This window comes from Desmodus rotundus, chromosome 2, assembly GCF_022682495.2.
Source record: "Desmodus rotundus isolate HL8 chromosome 2, HLdesRot8A.1, whole genome shotgun sequence".
NCBI lineage: Eukaryota > Metazoa > Chordata > Mammalia > Chiroptera > Phyllostomidae > Desmodus > Desmodus rotundus.
Window position 1 is genome coordinate 37,950,090 of NC_071388.1, and position 18,510 is coordinate 37,968,599.

General features: G+C 41.2%; 1 long non-coding RNA gene across 1 annotated transcript in view; it reads left to right on the forward strand.

Annotated features, from left to right (window-relative positions):
• Window positions 1–18,510, forward strand: part of LOC123480123 (uncharacterized) — a 68,860-nt gene that overhangs the window by 24,595 nt on the left and 25,755 nt on the right. The window lies entirely within an intron of this gene.

The window sequence follows — 18,510 nt, forward strand, 5'->3', positions numbered from 1 at the left end:
CTTGACTTACGCAGTTCAGACCCCAAGGTTAATGATTTGGAAGAATATATAAAAATGTATGTTAGAAGTATTGTCATTTCACTTTGGTAGTCAGCAGAGTTCCTCTATATTTTTACTTGTGATCTATGATGTTTTCTAGTTTTGTGCAATTAAGAAAATGTAAGAAAAATGCTCAATTCTTGGTCCCCATTTAACTCACAGCGAATATTTTTTTCACTTTGCTCTAGAGGGTTTCTTTCTTTTTCTCTCTTCTCTCTTTTTCTATTTCCCTTCTTCCCTCTTGCCCTCCATTCCCTCCCTCCCTCCCTCCCTTGTTCTCTCCCTCTCTTCTTCCCTTTCTTCCTTTTTTCTGTAGTAATGTATGTCCAATCGACATTACTTGAACGTGTTTGTGGAAGAAATGGCACCTTTTTCATCAAAGATCGTGGCCTCTTTTCCTCGGGTACAGCTGTTGTCAGAAGCTGGCTTTGCAGCTAGGGATTGCATTTCCCAGCCTTCATGTCTAGTGGCTGCTCCTAGTCCAATGAGAGCAGAAGACCTGTAGTCATTTCCGTCCCAGGTGGTTAAGAAGTAGGAGGCCCTTTGTGTGTTCTTCTCCTGATCATAGAGGATTCAGCACAGGAAGCAATGGTTGTGGGGGATGGAGACACCAGAAGAAAGGGACTGCCCCAGGAACACCACCCAGAGGACGGCCATCTTCCCTTCAGGAACACCTGTTTATGAGAGTTTGAAATAAACTTGTCAGGTGTCAAGCAACTGAGAGTTGGGAGCTTGTCTGTCACTGCACCTAATATTATTCACCTCATTCTGTCTGCTTCATACCAGGTACGGACCTCAGCAGTTTAGGGGACACAAAGATGAGTGAGGAATCATCCACACGTTTAATGGAAAGAAGGCAAACCTGGAAGTTTAAAGAAAGGAAAGCAAACAATTACAATTCAAGGTAGATTTTAGTCACTTGGAAGTTTAATAAGACGCTTTGAATTGCAAGTGACAGGTATCCAATTTCAATTAGCTTATCAAAGGGGGACTTTATAAACAGAATGCTCATATTATTTATAAAAAGATTGAAAAACCAAGCAAGGATGTAGCTGGTTCCTGAAAGAAACTGGGACCAGGTTGTTCATGCTGCCAGGACTCACTTCTTACCTGTTGATATGGCCACTGGGGTCTCCTGAGGCAGCTCCTGTGGACACCACAGGGTTAGTTGGGGGGTGGGGGGCTGGGAGGAACAATGATACTCAGAAGTAAAGGAAGTCTCTTTTATTCTCAGAAGAAAGGAAAAGGTTTTTAGCAGACAAAATAATTGGTTTCCTCTACAGATGTAGTAATTATTTGCCAATTCGCATTCCTTTTTTTTCTGGTTTTGTTTAGTATATTTTGCATTGTTAACATATCCTGTTTTTATGTCTACCTTCTGAGCTCAAATTAGATCTTTCCTTTTTGTTTCTCTGCCTTTCCCCATTCCCAACAGCGCCTCATTATATAATGGGAGCTTAACAAATATTTATTTTTAATCGGCTGAGAGAATGTAATTAGAGTTATTTGATGGACTTGGGGTTCTTTAAATCATCTTAAACTGGGACTCTTTTTTCATCACTGTCTCCTCCTCTACATCAGCCTTCAACGCCAGCCAACCTGTGGCTTATGAAAATGCCTTGCAAGTAGCTACCTCTGATATTTCCCTGATATTCTCCCTATCTTGGGAGTCTGTTCTCTCTGCCAGAACAAAGTCTATCATCCAAGCATTTCAGGCCCAGGGCAAATCCCACCTCTGCCAGGAAGCCTTCCCAGCCCACCACATGCACAGTGGCTTTACTTCCTCTGAACTCTTATCACTCTGTACCATCTGTTGACAAGTAAACATTTTGTTGCATTGTTCTTATATAGTTATACACTGTTACATTATTAATAAAAAATTTAAATTTTGATTTTTTTCCCAATTAAGTTGTAAATTCTTTTGAAGAACAGTAACAGTCTCTCAGACCCTCCATAGTGGCTGAAGAAATAGCTTGAATATACTCTCCTAATTACTCTTTGCTGATAGATTGAATTCATCTTTTGTTTTCAGTTTCCAGAGAGTTATCCCATATATAGGATAGAGAGCTAAGAATTTCCAAACATTCACAGTGCTGCCTTAAATACATATGTTTCCTTTCATTTTTAAATAAAAGGGATCTACGAAATGGTTGAGTGGAACATAGCAGAACTTCTTTTATTTTTAATATACACCCTCAGGGATAATGAAATGGATTGCGTAAAGGGGAACCAGAGTCAGGCTGCCTAGTGCCTGTGCAGAGAAGCAGGCTCCATAGAAACATAATTGGTCATCACTAATCGGATTGCTTTTTCTACACTGCTCTGCATAGAGGTGGATTCTCCAAATGGTGATCTGAAAGTGATGTGTATGAAAAGCACAGGATGTGTGAAAGGAGGTGAGAAAAAGCTGGGCTGGGGAAGATGAAGAGCTGCCACAGTTTCTGACAGGGCGAAGGGTGTGAAGATTAGAAAATACCTAGACTCTGAACAGCGAGGCTTTAAATATTTGAAAACAATTTCTTCTCTCTCCTTATTCTCCACTGTACCACCCCCCACCTGTTTCCAGGATTCTGCTCCATACCTTGTGCTTTCTGGAATCTTACTGCTGACCTCACTGGCTTTTTAAAATCATGCTTGTCCCCGATTTGCGAATGACACAGAGGGTACAAAATTATGAAAAGACTCCTCCTACAGTGGAAATAGATAACTTTGGCATTAGAGACATAGCTCCTCTTAATGTCCTCTTCTCAAAAATTGTTATCATTATTTGCTAAAAATGGAACATGGATTTAGATATTTGCAGAATTCATAGAATCATAAGAGGCTAAAATTTAAGTAATAGCTTCAGAGTATAGCTTTTTCAGGCCCCCATTTTATAAATTTAAAAAATCCCCAGTGAACACATAGCAAAGGAGCAAAAAAATGAGAAATCCAAATTTAACACTGATGACCATAATTTTATAACTAAAGTGTACATCTTAAATTTTGAAATTTAATTTACAATTAGTATTACATACCCAGCAGGTAAAATAGCGCCCTGGATGCAGAAATGGTACTCTTTAGTTTACTGGCCTCGTTAGTCACAAAACAAATGAACAATGTAAATCTCCACATTTTAGGAGCCGAGAGTTGAGAGGATTCCACTTGGGGTGTGGTTGTCAACACAGAAAATTACCCGTAGGCCTAGATCAAGGGAGGAATGCCCAGAGCACTCTCTCTCTGGCTTTCTGTCCCACTGAAAACCAGCCCACTAACTTACTTTAAAAATTTATGTTTCTGTATTTCCTGTCCTAAGATATTAAAGTGACTTACTATTAGGAAAAGTACTCTATATTTTTATTCTTCTCCAAGTCCATAGGATAGGACTGGAAGACTGTTAATTGCTTAGAGTTGATGCTGATATGCTGATAGTTCCCACATTATTTTCCTTGTCTAGAAACAACAGTTAACATTCATTTAGTTCTGAGCACAAACCGGGTTCTTTGCTTATGTCACCATAGCTATTCCAATGAGTGGAGCGCTGGTTATTATTTCTACATTATTGATGCTAAAATAGGCTGAGAGAGCTTATCCAGATGATAAGTGAGGAAGTTAAGATTGGGATCTGGGTAGCCTGACTCCAGACCACCTACCATGATGCTAGACTGACTCTCAAGGGGAGTATCGTTTCTTCCAGTTCTTGTCTCTAATCCAGGAGCACACTGAATAGATCACGGTGCTCAGGGGGTACTTTGTCCTCTTGAATGACCTGGGATCAAAAAGAGAATATAGTCAGGTCCATAGATGGTTGCCTTTTTCGAGGGACAGAAGAGGGATAGGATCAGGGAGTGGTGACTTTGGAAATTCTACTCACCATGACTAGTGCTTGGAAGTCACCATAGGGACTCAGGGTCGGGTTCTGATTTCTCTCTGCAAGTCAGACCAAGGTAAGGACAACAGGGTAACTCCTACACATGGTACCTATGGGTTTCTACTCGAGAAGTATTTCCCTCTTTGCTGCCTTTTACTTCCTGACAAATAAATGAATACGTTAAGTGCCTGCAGTTTGCAAATTAGTTCTGTCCTGTTTCCCTCATAATCCCCAAAGGCCAATATTTTGGCATTCAAACTGTTACCTTTAAGATTGCCTAAGAGCAGGTGCAGAAGCCACACAGAAATCCTCCGTGACTTACTAGGTTTTTGATTTGTGGTTTGGAAAGTACAGGGTCTGGCAGAAGTAGCGCCTGCTTCAGTGTGGTTGGTAAGGTAATAATACGGATGTAATCAATTATAGTTTTATTTTGAACATTTTACCTATAATGTCATACTGTGTGCTTGAGTGTGATATTGTTATGTTATAGAATTATATGATTATGACTTTGTAATTAAAAGGCATTATTTGTGCTGGACCCTGTGTAAGTGTCAGGTAGAGAAACGGCTTTCGCACATGCTTCTCTAGACTGAAAGGGGTAGTCTTAGCTATAAAAGCACACAGTTCATTGCGTTTTCAGATCCGCACTCCGGTGCCCTGGTCAGCTGCCCTGCAATCGTGGTGCATGGCAAGCCGTTTGCAGATGATTGGAGAGTCTCTCTAGGGAGGGGGTGCTTTATATGTAGGCAATAGGAACTCAAGATAGAATAAAGAACACAGTCTCAATGGTTCCATTTTCTCCTTCATGTTGTTAATAATAAATATGGCCCAGCATTCCATTCAAACAGCTCTCCAGAACCTACCCTCCTGTACTCAGTACTCACTAAGTGGGCCAGGCTCTTCCTCCGTGCCAGAGCCTCCTTGTACAGACCCTCTTAATTAGGTTATTTTAGGGTAATGAGGCCATCTGTGCCTTTCAGCTGAGTCAGCCAACAACTCTGCTTCCACTCAGCCCGGAGAAATGCAGGGGCAGCTGGGGGTGGAATCCGAAGGCAGGGCTGGCCCCACCCAGCCTGGACCACCAGGGCCCGCAGGTGGGGGCATGAGCGCAGTAGCCTGGCCCTCCTTTGTTCTTCCTTCCAAGTCCAAGAGCATGCCAATGGGAAATCAGGTGGGAGAGGTATTTACTGGGTTCCAGGCACTTTTTCTTAGCCCTTTGGAAATGTGTCTTCATTTAATCCTCCTAAGTACCTAGTGAGGTAGGGACTGTTACTATACCAATTTGTAGATGAGAAAATTGAAGCACAGAGAGATTCTGTGACCTGCTCCGGGTCACAAAGCTGGAAAGTGACAGCACATCTGAGATTTGAACCCAGTTGGTCTAAGAGAGAGAAGGTATAGAACTCCCTCTTTTGCTACCTGAGACCTGGGGAACTCTGCTGTGTCCTACTCACTGGGCAGTGGCACCCCCATGCTCCTCCAAAGGGCAGTGTGACCTAGGCCGGGAAGACAGAAGTGGGGCTGTCCCCTTCACGGCGCTCTTTGGCATGAATTCTAGTCCCAAACACTCCAACAGTGCAGGGGTGCCCTCCTCCTGGCTGCTCTGGGCCAGGAGACAGCTCCCAGCAGAGAGCTGGAACCAGGCTGTCTCTGAAAAGAGAGGACTTGGGCAGAGAGGCGGCTGATTCCTTTCCATGCCAAGCAGGCACAGTGCCAAACTCTCATGAAAGAACTCTGCCCACCTTCCTTTCTCCTTGACCCAGTGGGAGCAGGACGCTGAGTCTGTAGGCAATTTTTTCTTGCCTTTGAACAGGGAGGCCCCTTCCAGGGGGCTGAGAGCCTGGGCATGTGTGCTGGGGCGTGTCTCTAATGAACTCCGAAAGGTCAGCCTGCCTTTCCAAGAATAAAGGTCTTCTTTCTTACCTTAGGCGTAGTCCCGCTGGCAGTGTGTGTGAGTGTGTGTGCGTGAGCACGTGTGCATCTGTGTGCATGTGCACCTGTGTGTGCATGTGTGTGTGTGTGTGAATAGTGGCTGAAAGAAGAAAAAGAAAAGCCAGCACCTCACTGCGAACACTAAAAGAGTCCTTGAAGTGGGGCTTGTCTGTTGTCTGGGGGGAAGAGCACTTGACGTGGAACGCTCCAAACCACAGTGAGTGTCCTGTTCCGAACGCGAGGTCACCTTTTCGTAGGGACTGAAGCAAGCGCAGCACCTGCATTTCTCCGGGTGTCCTGAGGGCGGAGCCTCCCTTTTGCAAGGTTTGCTTCCTCACCTGGCAGACAAGCCACAGTCTCAGCAGGCCTGGGTAAAAGACACAAATGTACAAAAGATGTATCTTACATGGGGGAAAGACAGTGACTGCTTCCTCCACTCTAAAAAACTCTAACGCTCTTGGCAGCCACCCTGCCCTGCTCCATCAGAGCAGAGCTGAAGTCAGCCCTCAGAGTCAGGGTCACGGCAAAGCCTTACCTCAGAGAGACCCTCTACCCTGGCAGCCACGGCCCAGGGCTTGTCCTGTTGATGATACATACTCATACACAGGTTTATTTAGATAAACACATGCGTATACACAGTGTCTTATATAAGTATATGAAAGAACTAAGTTCCATGTTTCTGCAAATAGTACCAGCGTGAGTTCTAGATATTTTCCATTATAAATGGATAGTATGAATAAAAACTATTGCACTTAATGACAGTAATCAAAGAAGGACTGAGAATGGTGTTTCCAATTTCCTCCCATAAAGTCATTCTCCCCAGGTTAGATGGAGTGTCACTGCCTTCCTGGCAGGTCTCCCTTGGATTAGAATGCTTGGAGTGCCCTGGACCCCGTGTCTGTGTTTGGATGCTTTATTAACTGTATGTGGGTGGCACAATTCTCTTCCTAGAATTTGATAAACATTCACAGATTCCCCACTTCCCTTTCCTCTTTCCCATCCATGGACCTCATCCCACATGACTCCTCTCTGCTCTCCCCACCTTGGCTCCAGAGACAAGAACATTTATTGCTTTGTTTTATGGTTGTCCTGAAAATAGACATTGGCTCCTGCATCGTGTAGCATACAGAATTTTAATGAGCACCAAGCAAGCAGCGTGGTCCCTTACTCTGATTATGAGTGGGGTGACGTCAACCTATCCAGGAAATACTGAATTGATTTTAAAATTGCTTTGAAGTCAAGTAAACGTGGGCCGTGCATTACCTCCGGACTGCTCTGCACCCACGCACACACCCCTTTTCATTCACCTCAGCACCAGGAGTGTTAGAAACCACCTGAATCTGTGCCCTTAAAAATATAGGTTGAGGGATTGGGGAATGTTGATTTTTTTTAAAGCCTCAATTTTATAAATTGCCATTATCCTAGATTTAAAGTTGTCAGACATTTTCAGCTTCCATTTTGAGAATCTTCTTTCTAATTCTAGGATTTGATTCATTTACTAAAACTGGGAATTGCTCTTTTGCATCATCCCTTCTGCCCCTCCCTCCTCCCGTTTTCCTCCCACACGTTTCTTCAAGTACATTTTGGTGCTTCCACATAAAGGGCACTATATTTCTCATCCTGCTGTATGAAATGAAAACCCCTAGCATCCAGTATGTCAAAAGCTGGCATTGTGAGCTCTTGGTAAGAGCAGGCAGCATTCAGCAAGACACTGTCTAATATCAAAGCCAGATGAACTCTCTCCATACCCAAACACTCACACAATGAACCCCACCTCTGCCACGGATCGCCCCATGAACAACAGCCCCTCTCTCAACTCTCTACAATGTGGTTAAGTTTTTAGATTGCCACCTTCACAACCATTTGCCTTTTCTTTTGCAAGCTTTGTTTCAGTTTGTTGGTTTCAGTAGTGATTAATGAGTTAATCACGAAAGATTTCTGAAGGGTTTTTTGTTGTTGCTATTTTTATTTATTTTTTTATTGTTGTTCAAATACAGTTGTCTCCATTTTCCCACCACCACTTTCTACCACCCCATTTACCCCCATCTCCCACCCTCAATCCTACCCCCTTCGGCTTTCTCCATGTGTCCTTTATACGTGCTCCTTGATGACCCTTCCCTTTCTTTCCCCCCTTAGATTTCTAAAGTTCTGTAGAACAAACATACTACTTACTGCAAGGGTGCCTTATGCAGCATTAGGAAGATCAGTTAATTCTCCAAGCTTCACACAAAGCAGCAGCAACAACAACAAACTTTTAAATTCAACTGCAGTGGCTTCAGAAATGTTAACATTTTTAGTAACTACCTTTAGTGCCTTAAGGTTTGTTTATTTATTTATTTATTTATTTATTTTGCTTTTTAGTTGATTCCCTGGTCATGTTTCTATTGGAGAAAATCCCCAGTGTTCTCTAAGAGCGATCATTACTATAAGCATCCCTGGGACTTCCCTCATCCCATTCAAACAGATCTGACCACTTAATAATTAAAGTACAACCACACAGAAGTTACAACTAAAGTGCAGAACAACCATCATTCAGAATCTAGCTGAATGGAAGTCCTACAACTAGGGATTTAAAGAAGACACACTGAGGCTGAGCCAGCAGGCACCATGTCTAAGTCTTTATCAACCTGGCTCCCACTGTTTGCTCCACCCTGGTGATTCCCTGATACCCCCACCACCTAACTTGTGGGCCCACCCAAGCTGTTTCCAGTGGTTTTTCTGTACAAATTGCCTGTCTTGGCTCATACCTCAGGCTTTCCTAAAATCTCTCAAACAAACAGCATCTGGCCTCAGCATGTCCCATACCTCTCACTGAGTGGCCCCAGGCATGGCACTAGCAGCAGGCAGCCTTAGTTCATAGCTTGTCCTCTCCTGGGCACCTCTAAGCCCAGCACAAGTAGCAGCCATCTGCAGATCACTTTGTAGCTCATGCCAAGTGGCCACAGGCAGAACACAGGTGGTTGCTAATCTTAGTGTGGGGCTCATGGAAAGCCCCACAGCCAGTGCACCCAGTAGACAGCTTCAGACCACATCCAAACACCACCCAACCACCTCCACAAGTAACACACTCAAAGGACGGACTCAGCAGGCACCAGAACCCTGCCAAGTAAGTCCTGCTCTGTGGGGTGGGCCCCTGCACAATTTATTCTCCATGGTGGTCAGTAGTTTCAGCCAGACCTTGAAGCCTATTGGCCTGGGGGTAAATCCTTCCCATTTGTGTGCCAATAGCAATCAAGTATTAACTATAACAAGAGAGTGTAAACAGCCCACATTTGAGGAAGGAGCTGGAGTGCCCAGCTTGGGTGATTAGGGAGGCTTTGCCACTAGACCCTATAGAATGTCTGCTACATAAGGCCACTCTACCAAGCCTGAGAGATGTAGCAGCTCTACTTATTACATAGAAACAAACACAGGGAGGCTGCTAAAATGAAGAGACAAAGAAACATGTTGTAAGTGAAAGAACAAAACAAAACTCCAGAAAAAAGAACTAAACAAAATGGAGATAAGCCATTGACTAGATGCAGAGTTCAAAACACTGGTTATATGGATACTTGATGAACTTAGTGAGAACTTAGTAAGTATAAGAAAGGGACATGGAAAACATAATAAAGAACCAGTCAGAAAAGGATAGAATAACTGAAATGAAGAATAATTTACAAGGAATCAACAGTAGAGTAGATGAAGCTGAGAATCCAAGCAGAGATTTGGTATATAAGGAAGCAGAAAATACCCAATCAGAACAGCACCAAAAAAGAAAAGAGAGAAAGAAAGAAAGAAAAGAAAAAAAAAAGAATCCTCCTAAATGAAGACAGTTTAAAGAACCTCTCGGGCAACATCAAGTGTACCAACAATGGGGGTACCAGAAGGAGGCTAGAGAGCAAGAAATTGAAAATCTATTTGAAAAAGTAATGACAGAAAGCTTCCCTAAACTGGTGAAAGAAATAGACATAGAAGTCCAGAAAGCTCAGAGTCCCAAACAAAGAGGGCCCATAGTAAGACATATCATAATTGAAATGCAAAAGGTTAAACACAAAAAGAGAATCTTAAAAGCAAGAGAAAAGTAGTTACCTACAAGGGAGCTGATTTCTCAACAGAAACTTTGCAGGCCAGAAGGGAGTGTCAAGAAATATTCAAAGGATACAACCAAGGTTACTCTAACCAGCAAAGCTATCATTTAGAATTGAAGGACAGATAAAGAGCCTCCCAGACAAGAAAGAGTTAAATGAGTTCACCACCATGAAAACAGTATTACATGAAATGTTAGAGGGTTTTCTTTAATAATAAGAAGAAAAAAGGTAAATATGAACAATAAAGTGGCAATAAATACATATTTATCAATAATTGAATCTAAAAAACAAATGAACAAGCAGAGCAGGAAAAAAAAGAATAGAACTACTGTATGACCCAGCAACCCCCTTCTCAGTGTCTACCGAAAATTTTGAAAACGTTTATTTGTTGGGAACCATCCTGCCTGGTTTCAGGAGCTGTAACCCCGTTGACAGGTGAAAAGGCCTCATGGCTAGGGGACCTGAGGACCATAAGCCACTAAGGAGACAAAACTTATCCTCCTGGCAGGGGTGTAGCCTCTGCCCCCTTTACTTCATCCTGCTTGGCCTCTGGAGGATGGCTGGATAGTCAATGATGGGTAAGATTCCTCAAGGAAGGAACAACCCAAGACAGGCGCAGTCGTGAAGGGGACATTAGGGAAGGACTTAGGAGATAGTGGAGAAGGGACAAAAAACCCTCACCCCTTGGCTTTATCATAGCCTGAGTCCTCATTTTATATGTAAAAAATCTCCTAATCTCTTGGTTGCCTTGCTTCCCCTGCCTGATTCAAGCCAGAAACAATGCCAAAGGGGGATGCATCCCTGTGCCAATCAACAAAGATCAGCAACTGACAGTGGGAGAAGTTTTTGGAATCCCCCGATCAACCTCTACTTCCCCCACTGTCAGTTGCTGATCTTTGTTGATTGCAACCTGTACAACATGTTCAACATTCTCAGGTGTTCTGCTTGTTGCAGGCCTTCCAGCACATGGATTACTTTCAACAGATTCTCAACCATCTTTGAAGTGTTTGAGCCACATTTTTATTTGCAATGCACTCACTGTATCATCCCTGAAAGCCTTCTGAATCATCCAAATAGTTTCCATGGAGGAATGTTCAAACTTAATGCAAAATTTGATGCAGATTCGTTACTCGACTTGCTCAGTCATTTTGAATGCAACAGCCACACAGTACACGTGCTCACTCAATGGCGTCTACCATTCCCACTGACAAGTACAGTGAAGTTGTCATTGTTCACGCATATGCATTCCAGTTCACTCTCCTTGGTTGACAGGTTACATCAATGTTGTGCAAACTGTTCTCATTGTATGAACAATGGCTGGACATTTTCTGGACAGACCTCATATGTACCCCCATTCAGCATTATGCTAGGTAGCCAAGACACAGAAACAACCTAAGTATTTTTCGATGGACGACTGGATAAAGAAGATGTGGTACATATACACAAGGGGATACTACTCAGCTATAGGAAAGGATGAAATACTGCCATTTGCAACAAGATCGATAGGTTTTGATAGTATCATGCTCAGCAAAACAAGATGGAAAAGAACAAGAACCAGGTGACTTCACTCATATGTAGGATATAAAACAGATAGCAACAAACAAACTCAGACACGGACAATGGAAGAGTGGTCACCAGAGGAGGAGAGGGCAGATAAAGAGGGTACAGGGGCAAAATATGGTGATGGAGGGAGACGAGACTTTGGGTAGTGAGCACAGAATGCAATATACAATGATGTATTATTATAGAATTGTACACTTTCAACTATGTAATGTTACTAACCACTGTCACCCTAATACACTTAGTTAAAAATACATTAAAAAACAAAAAAGAAATGTGAAATTAAAGACTTTGGCCTTCTAGAAGCCAAGTTAGTAATAAGCATTGCATGCTCATCTTTTTAAAAAAATTTATTCTAACCCGAGGACATTTTTTTAAAAATTGCTTTTAGAGAGAGAGAGGAAGGGAGAGAGGAAAGGAGAGTGAGAAACATGAATGCTAGAGAGAAGCATGGATTGGTTGCCTCCTGTGTGAGCCTGGACCAGGGATTGTATGTACCTGGACCAGGGAATGAACCGGCAACCCAAGCATATTCCCTGACCAGGAATTGAGCCCACAACCCTTTGGTTAGGGGACGATGCTCCAATCAACTGAGCCACACTGGCTAGGGTCATGCTGATGTTTTAATACAGAAATTCTACCTCTAGCAATTTATCCTAAAAAATGAAAATGGCCATGCGTACATTTTATCTGCTAGGTTCACTGAAGTACTGCATTTTAAAGCAGTTCCTTGGAAAATCTCTGCATTGTATTGTAATTCAATTAAGTTAGGAGATGGATTAATAGGCAGCCACTATACATAATATTTTAAAATATTATTTCAGGACATGAAAAATTATTGCAGTATACAGAGTGGAAAAGGAGATCACCACACAGCATTTGCAGTATTCTATTAGAAAAATGTTGAGTGTTAACTGGTTATATGTGCATTTGTATATTTATGTGGGCACAAGGTGCACACACAACGAATGGGTACTATATGTTGTCTTCCCACTAATGCATGTACATTTATACATTTTACATGTTGTTAAACAAGAGCATTCTTCCTGTGTAAGGTTTATAGTTATTTTCTTGTTTTTCTGTGTTTTCCAAATATTCTACATCTCTTCGTAACCTATCAAGTATTTTGTACCTTTTAAAAAAATTTTCAATTACAGTTTGCATTCAACACTATTTTGTACTAGTTTCGCATATTGTGATTCTGATCTGACATAATTCTGACACGCAGAATGTGGGAAAAAACCCTAGTTCTGCTCAAGGATATTGTGTAATGTACTTTTAAATTCTGAGGCTATTAAATGCAGCTAGTGACAGATATTTCATCAGTTAGCAACAATATAAAAACAAAGAATACAAAACAGAAAAATGTTTAAAAACTACTCATACATAGCCAACTACTATTTATGTTTCCTTAAATTATATATTCTCCTAACATTCATTTTTATTATACTGATTTATTTGAATAAAGAAAATATGTATATGAAAAAAATTAGTTAAATTCTATGTGGTACACAAAGAAATGTGTGCCCTATTATTTGTTCTCAAAGAGCATATAGTACACCTATTTCAAACAGTAATCCATAACATAAGGCAAAATTTGATGTGTTGAGTGAGGGATTTAGACACATTGGTGTCCCAAAAGTCCAAAGACAGGTCTCATTGTGGTGGTGTGGTTCCCAAAGGAGCCCAACAGGGGAGGTGAACTTCAACTTGGTCTTCAAGGAATTCCTAGTCTTTGTGGAAGTGGAGTTTATTCAGGCTGAAGGAGAGCAGGCGGACGCCAAGGTGGGCTCCTGGACACCTCTGTAGGAGTTTGTGCTTAAACAGGCCTGACTTGGATACTGGCTTCATTCAAGATTAGGCTAAGTTTGGAAAGAACATCTCAAACTACCAGGCTGAGAAAATTGTGTTTAACTTATAAAGAATAGAATATTTCATAATACCTAGACTTTTCAAGCAAAGAAATCATCACATCCTTCATTTCACCACTTTAGAAATGATGGAAGAGTGATCTTGTTTGTGAACTAATTAACCGGCCCAGAGTGCGGGAACTACACCCTGAGGGAACAAAGGGAAGTTAGAGCTCGGAAGGTGCCTAGTGTGGGAGCAGTATTCCTTTGCTGATGCTGCTCTTCAAATCATTAACAATGTTGGGGGGGACTCAAACTGGTCAAAATGGCTTCCACATAGTCGTGTTTGATATATGATGGATGGATATATGAATAAATAACCATTTGGTTGATGAACCCAATAAAATGAACAAGAGCCATCATCTAAAGCCTGGAAGGAAATTGACTTTATATAGCTCACTTTCTGCTTCATTAAAGATTAGCTCATTTTTATCTACATATGACATGAGGCTGGACAAGGAAACTGATCCTTTCTGTTCTACGTTTTAGAGATGAATGAAGAGCAAACAGCAAACGAACGAGAGCAAATTGAAAACAAAACAAGACAAAACAAAAGCCCGACACATCCCACATGTCAACAAACTAAAATAATGTATTGTTGATTGGTTGTCCCTCGAGGAAAGAGTAGCTAAACCACCTCTTGAAGAAGGATGCTTAAATGTTTCCAGGTGGCTTTTACTCTGTCAGAACTCATTATGTGAATGTGGACACATATTTATAGGCTGCTAATACCCAGCTGATGAGAAACCATATCTGAATTACTTCTAAGTGTCCTGGGAGCCCAGAAGTAGCTAAAGCTTTTCTGCTTAGATGTCACTCTCAATCAATTGCAGCTGTTACCTGAGTTGTCATTTACCCATAATCTGGAACTAGGACTTGAACTCGAATCAAGCTTCAATTTCCTTACACTCGAAATTCAGCAAAACAGTCAAGAATTAAATACAGTAGAGTCAATATTAGTCGCATGATGTTTTACTCTTTAAAGCCATAAGGTAATAAATGAATAAATTTGGGACCAGTTACTCAAGATTCAAAGTCGATTTCTAATCTTGATTAATTTTATTGGTGGTTGTTTCTGCCAGTGTGGGACTCCCTTCAATGAGGATTTCATTTCTGGTATAATTACTAAAATGAGTTCATATATTATTGCCATCTGTCAGCTATTTAGTAAACCAAGGGGGCATGGACTCAGTCCTAGTTTATTTTCTCAATATTGAATACCACCCATTTTTATTATGCAGGTTCCTTCTGAAGAACTAAACCCTTGGGTAGCTATTAGAAACTGGATACAGTCAAACCATGTAACATTTTGATTTTTGTTTCTCCATCTAGTCTCTCAAATAAAAGGTTGACTAAAGGATCTCCAAGGCCTATTCTGTTGTTTGTTCTATTATTATTTATGATTCTGTAATCTTAGCTTGGCTTCTATCCAAACTGGTAAGAAACTCTAAAAGTCCGAATCTAAAGGACTATAGTGCATTTATCTCAGTTTATCAGTTGTAGAAATTGAGTGCGCTTCAGCGTGACCAATCCTATTTACAGGCACACTCTGTGACTCTCTTTTCCAGACATCGTTATCATTTGATTAGAGTGGTAGTTCTCACAGGTGGTCCTTGGACCAGCACCATCAGCATCATCAGGGGACTTGTTAGGAATACAGATTCGCAGGTCTGGCCCCCAACCTACTGAACCAGAACCTCTGGACAGCACACCTAGCTTTCTAAGTTTTAGCAAGCCTGGTCTATGTTGCTGATGCATGTTAAAGTTTGAGGACATTGCTTATGAGGTTAGAGTTGCAGGTTCTAACTCTGAAGTAACTACTGATTTAATTCTGTCTCCTAGCCTCACCTGTAATATTTCAAATGACCCCCGTTGTTCATCAGAGAGATGGGGATACACTGCTTGGCTGGGTCAGCTCCACTGCAACTCACAGATCTCACGCAATTAATTTAGACTGAAGTGTTTTCAATAAGCGTTCAAGGGCGTCTATTGCTCTGATCAGCAACTCCATATACATGAGCCATTTTCGCTCATGAACGCTGAGTGACATTCTGTCTTCGGTTAGACTGGTTTTTGTACTGTACCCTTTCACTCATTCTCGTTCCTTCCCATCTCCACATCTTAGCTCACAGCTGTTTTCCCTACTGCCTGAAATAAGCTTTGGATTTTCTAACAATCTAAATCTATCAAAACTTGAAGATAACTATCATCTCTTTGAAGCCTTTTCTTAATGTTATCTCGTGGAAATGCCTCCCGTAAAGAAACAAAAACAAACAAGCAAAAAACCTGTCTCTTGAAGAGTCTTAAATTGTATCACCTGGACAGCATTCCTCAAATGGCGTTCTACAACCCAATCACCTAAAACAGGTTTTAAAAAAATACAGATTTCTGCGTGCCTTTCCCGCTGACTACTGAATCAGAATCTTCTGGGTGCGGGATCTGTGTCTTTAATCGGATTCTCGGGAGATCCATGTGCAGCTAGACGAGGTGCTTAGAAATCACTGAGCTAGAATAGGGTTGGCAAATTTTTTCTGTAAAGGGCCACATGGTAAACATTTTGGTCTGGTGGGTTGTATAATCTCCCTCCCAACTCCCGAAGCAAGCTTCAATGACAAAAGCAGCCACAGAGAGTATCTAAACAAATGGGTATGGCTGTGTTCCAATAAAACGTTATTCATAGACATAGGGGCCAGGGGCCATAGTTTTCTGACCCTTGAGTTAGATTATTATTTAATTTGGTAGAGATGAACTACAGTGTCTAAAATCTTACTCTGCACTCTGTAGGTGCTTTTGGAATGAACTAGTAAATAAAGGAACCTGAAGAAAAGTAGATGGTGGAACATTTTAAATTCTAAATAAATAACTATCACAAAGATCTTGGCCGAAGTCACGCTGCCACATGAAAACTCTTGGTGGTTGGGGGAGCATGATGATGGGAAGGAGGAGTATGCATCTGAATGCTAATTAAGTCAGCTCATTTCTTGGTTTTCCATCTATAAATTATATTCTACCTAATTGACTTCCTGACAAAGGGTTGGTAGAGGAGTAATTTGTTTAATGTTTTAAAAATGCTACAGAGATGCTAAGTGTTATTGCAGAAAGAGGTTTCTAAGGAAGAACCAAGAATAAGTAGCACTAAAACTGTGCTTTTTGATTCCTGAGCAAAACCTTTAGTTAAATGTCTCCTGGAAAGTGGCAGTTTGCCCCCAACTCAAATGTCACTCCACCTCCCATTTTACTCAGGAAAACCTCACATACGCTGTGTGGGTGATATTGAAAGACGTCAGGACCAAAGTGTACTTAAAGCTGCTAAGAGGAAGCAGATGTTCTCCTTAGCCGGGCAAAAGATGCTCCGAGTTTCCAGTGAAATATGAACTTCTTGAAGTCCCCATGGGATCATGCCTTAAAATGTCCTCCTCTTGTTTATGCCTCGAATATGCAAAACAGTGGTGAAATGTGTTGTTCTGGGCGAGACAGAGGAAAGTTAATGAGCTAGAAACAATAAGGATCTCTATACTTGGAGAAAAATTGGAACAGATATTATCTTAAAGCTAGGACAAGATTAGAATAGTTATTTCCCTGAATTCTGATTTTTATATATATATATCTCTAAACATCTATCTCTGAATTATCCTGGTGGTTGGCTGGATTAACAATTAGATTTCTTTTAGTCTCTCTGTTCTCATGCTTTTCCAAGTAGAAATAAGTTGATGTTTTTTTCTTATCCCCTGTAGATGGTACTTTTTTCACCATAGTTGGTAACCAAGAAATAGTTGCAAGGGAAAGAGTAATTGGTGGCTTTTAAACTTAAGTGAAATCAAATGTAAAACTAATGCTTTCTGGACTGATTTGAATGCAGACAATTATAATTTTCAGCCAGAAAAAAATGTAGAGACTTGTATTTCTCCCTAATCAGAATGGCATCAAGTAGTTCACCCTGTAGAGAAAAGCTTAACAAGTATAATTTTTTTGTTTCTTTGTTTTCATTAAATACAAACTTGAGAAGAAGGCAAGTCCAGGGAAACTTGAGGAATCCTACAAGATTCAAGCCAGCCTAACGCTGAAAAGGGAAGTGGGGAGGCAACTGGAATGTTGATGGTTCCTGATTTACTGTAGAACAATTTATATTTAACAGTTAAGGCCACAGCCTTGAGTGGTGAACTTGTTTTTTGTTTTTGTTTTTGTTTTCTGTTTACCCTTCCTGGATAAATTAATGAAGGATTAATTGGAAAAACTTGAAATACAACTATAGTGACTACGACTACTTAAGGGCACAGCCAATGAATTTTGTTTTGCAGACATTTTGTTGAGGTGTACTTACGAATTGATCCAGGTGCTGTCATTGGGAACTAAGGCAGATATGAAGAGGTCTAGAGGAGGAGGATAGAACTTCTCTGGAAAGCAATAGGGCATTTATCTGAGAGATAGTGAGGAAGGCTGGCTGGTGTTCAAGGTGAGGGAGGAAAGTTTGTTTAGGATATGCAGAATATAAGTTTTATCTAAGTAATGCAAAGTCATCTCAGACTCTAGCTCATCCTAAAAGACCACGTCTTAGTCACATTCTCATGTCCAGACTTGGCATAGAGAGAAAGTGCACAGTAAAGATGCTTTGCGTAGTACAAATGCCTGCCTACTACCCATTTGGGCATAGGACAGAATTAAAGGCTCGCCTTTGAGATTGTAGTGGTGGTACGGGCTTGTCTTTCCCTCTCATCTCAAGGAATTGGATGAATTACTCCAAATTGTCAAGAAAAGTCTCATAGCCAAGGAATGTTAGAGCCAGAAAGCAACCTCATTGTTCCATTTGTGTAGACAAAGAAATTGAGATCCAAAGAAGAGAATTTTCTCCCCTAACACCTTTTTTGTTGTTGTTTTAAACAGCAATGGAGTGATTCTACTTTTATTGCTTTCATTTGATCCCTGCAACCTGAACTGCAAATATTATTATGATAATAAATTCATTGTATGTATGAAAATTGGGGTTCAGGGAGATGAAGTGAAACATCATCCTTGCCTCCTCCCTCTCTATGTCCATAAGTGACTCCATCAGTGAGCCCGTTGGAGGCTCTTAAATATCACTTAAGTCTTCTCATGTCTGGATATTTCCAGCACCCCGGTTATAGACAAAACTGCCTTGCACGTGTCTCTTGAT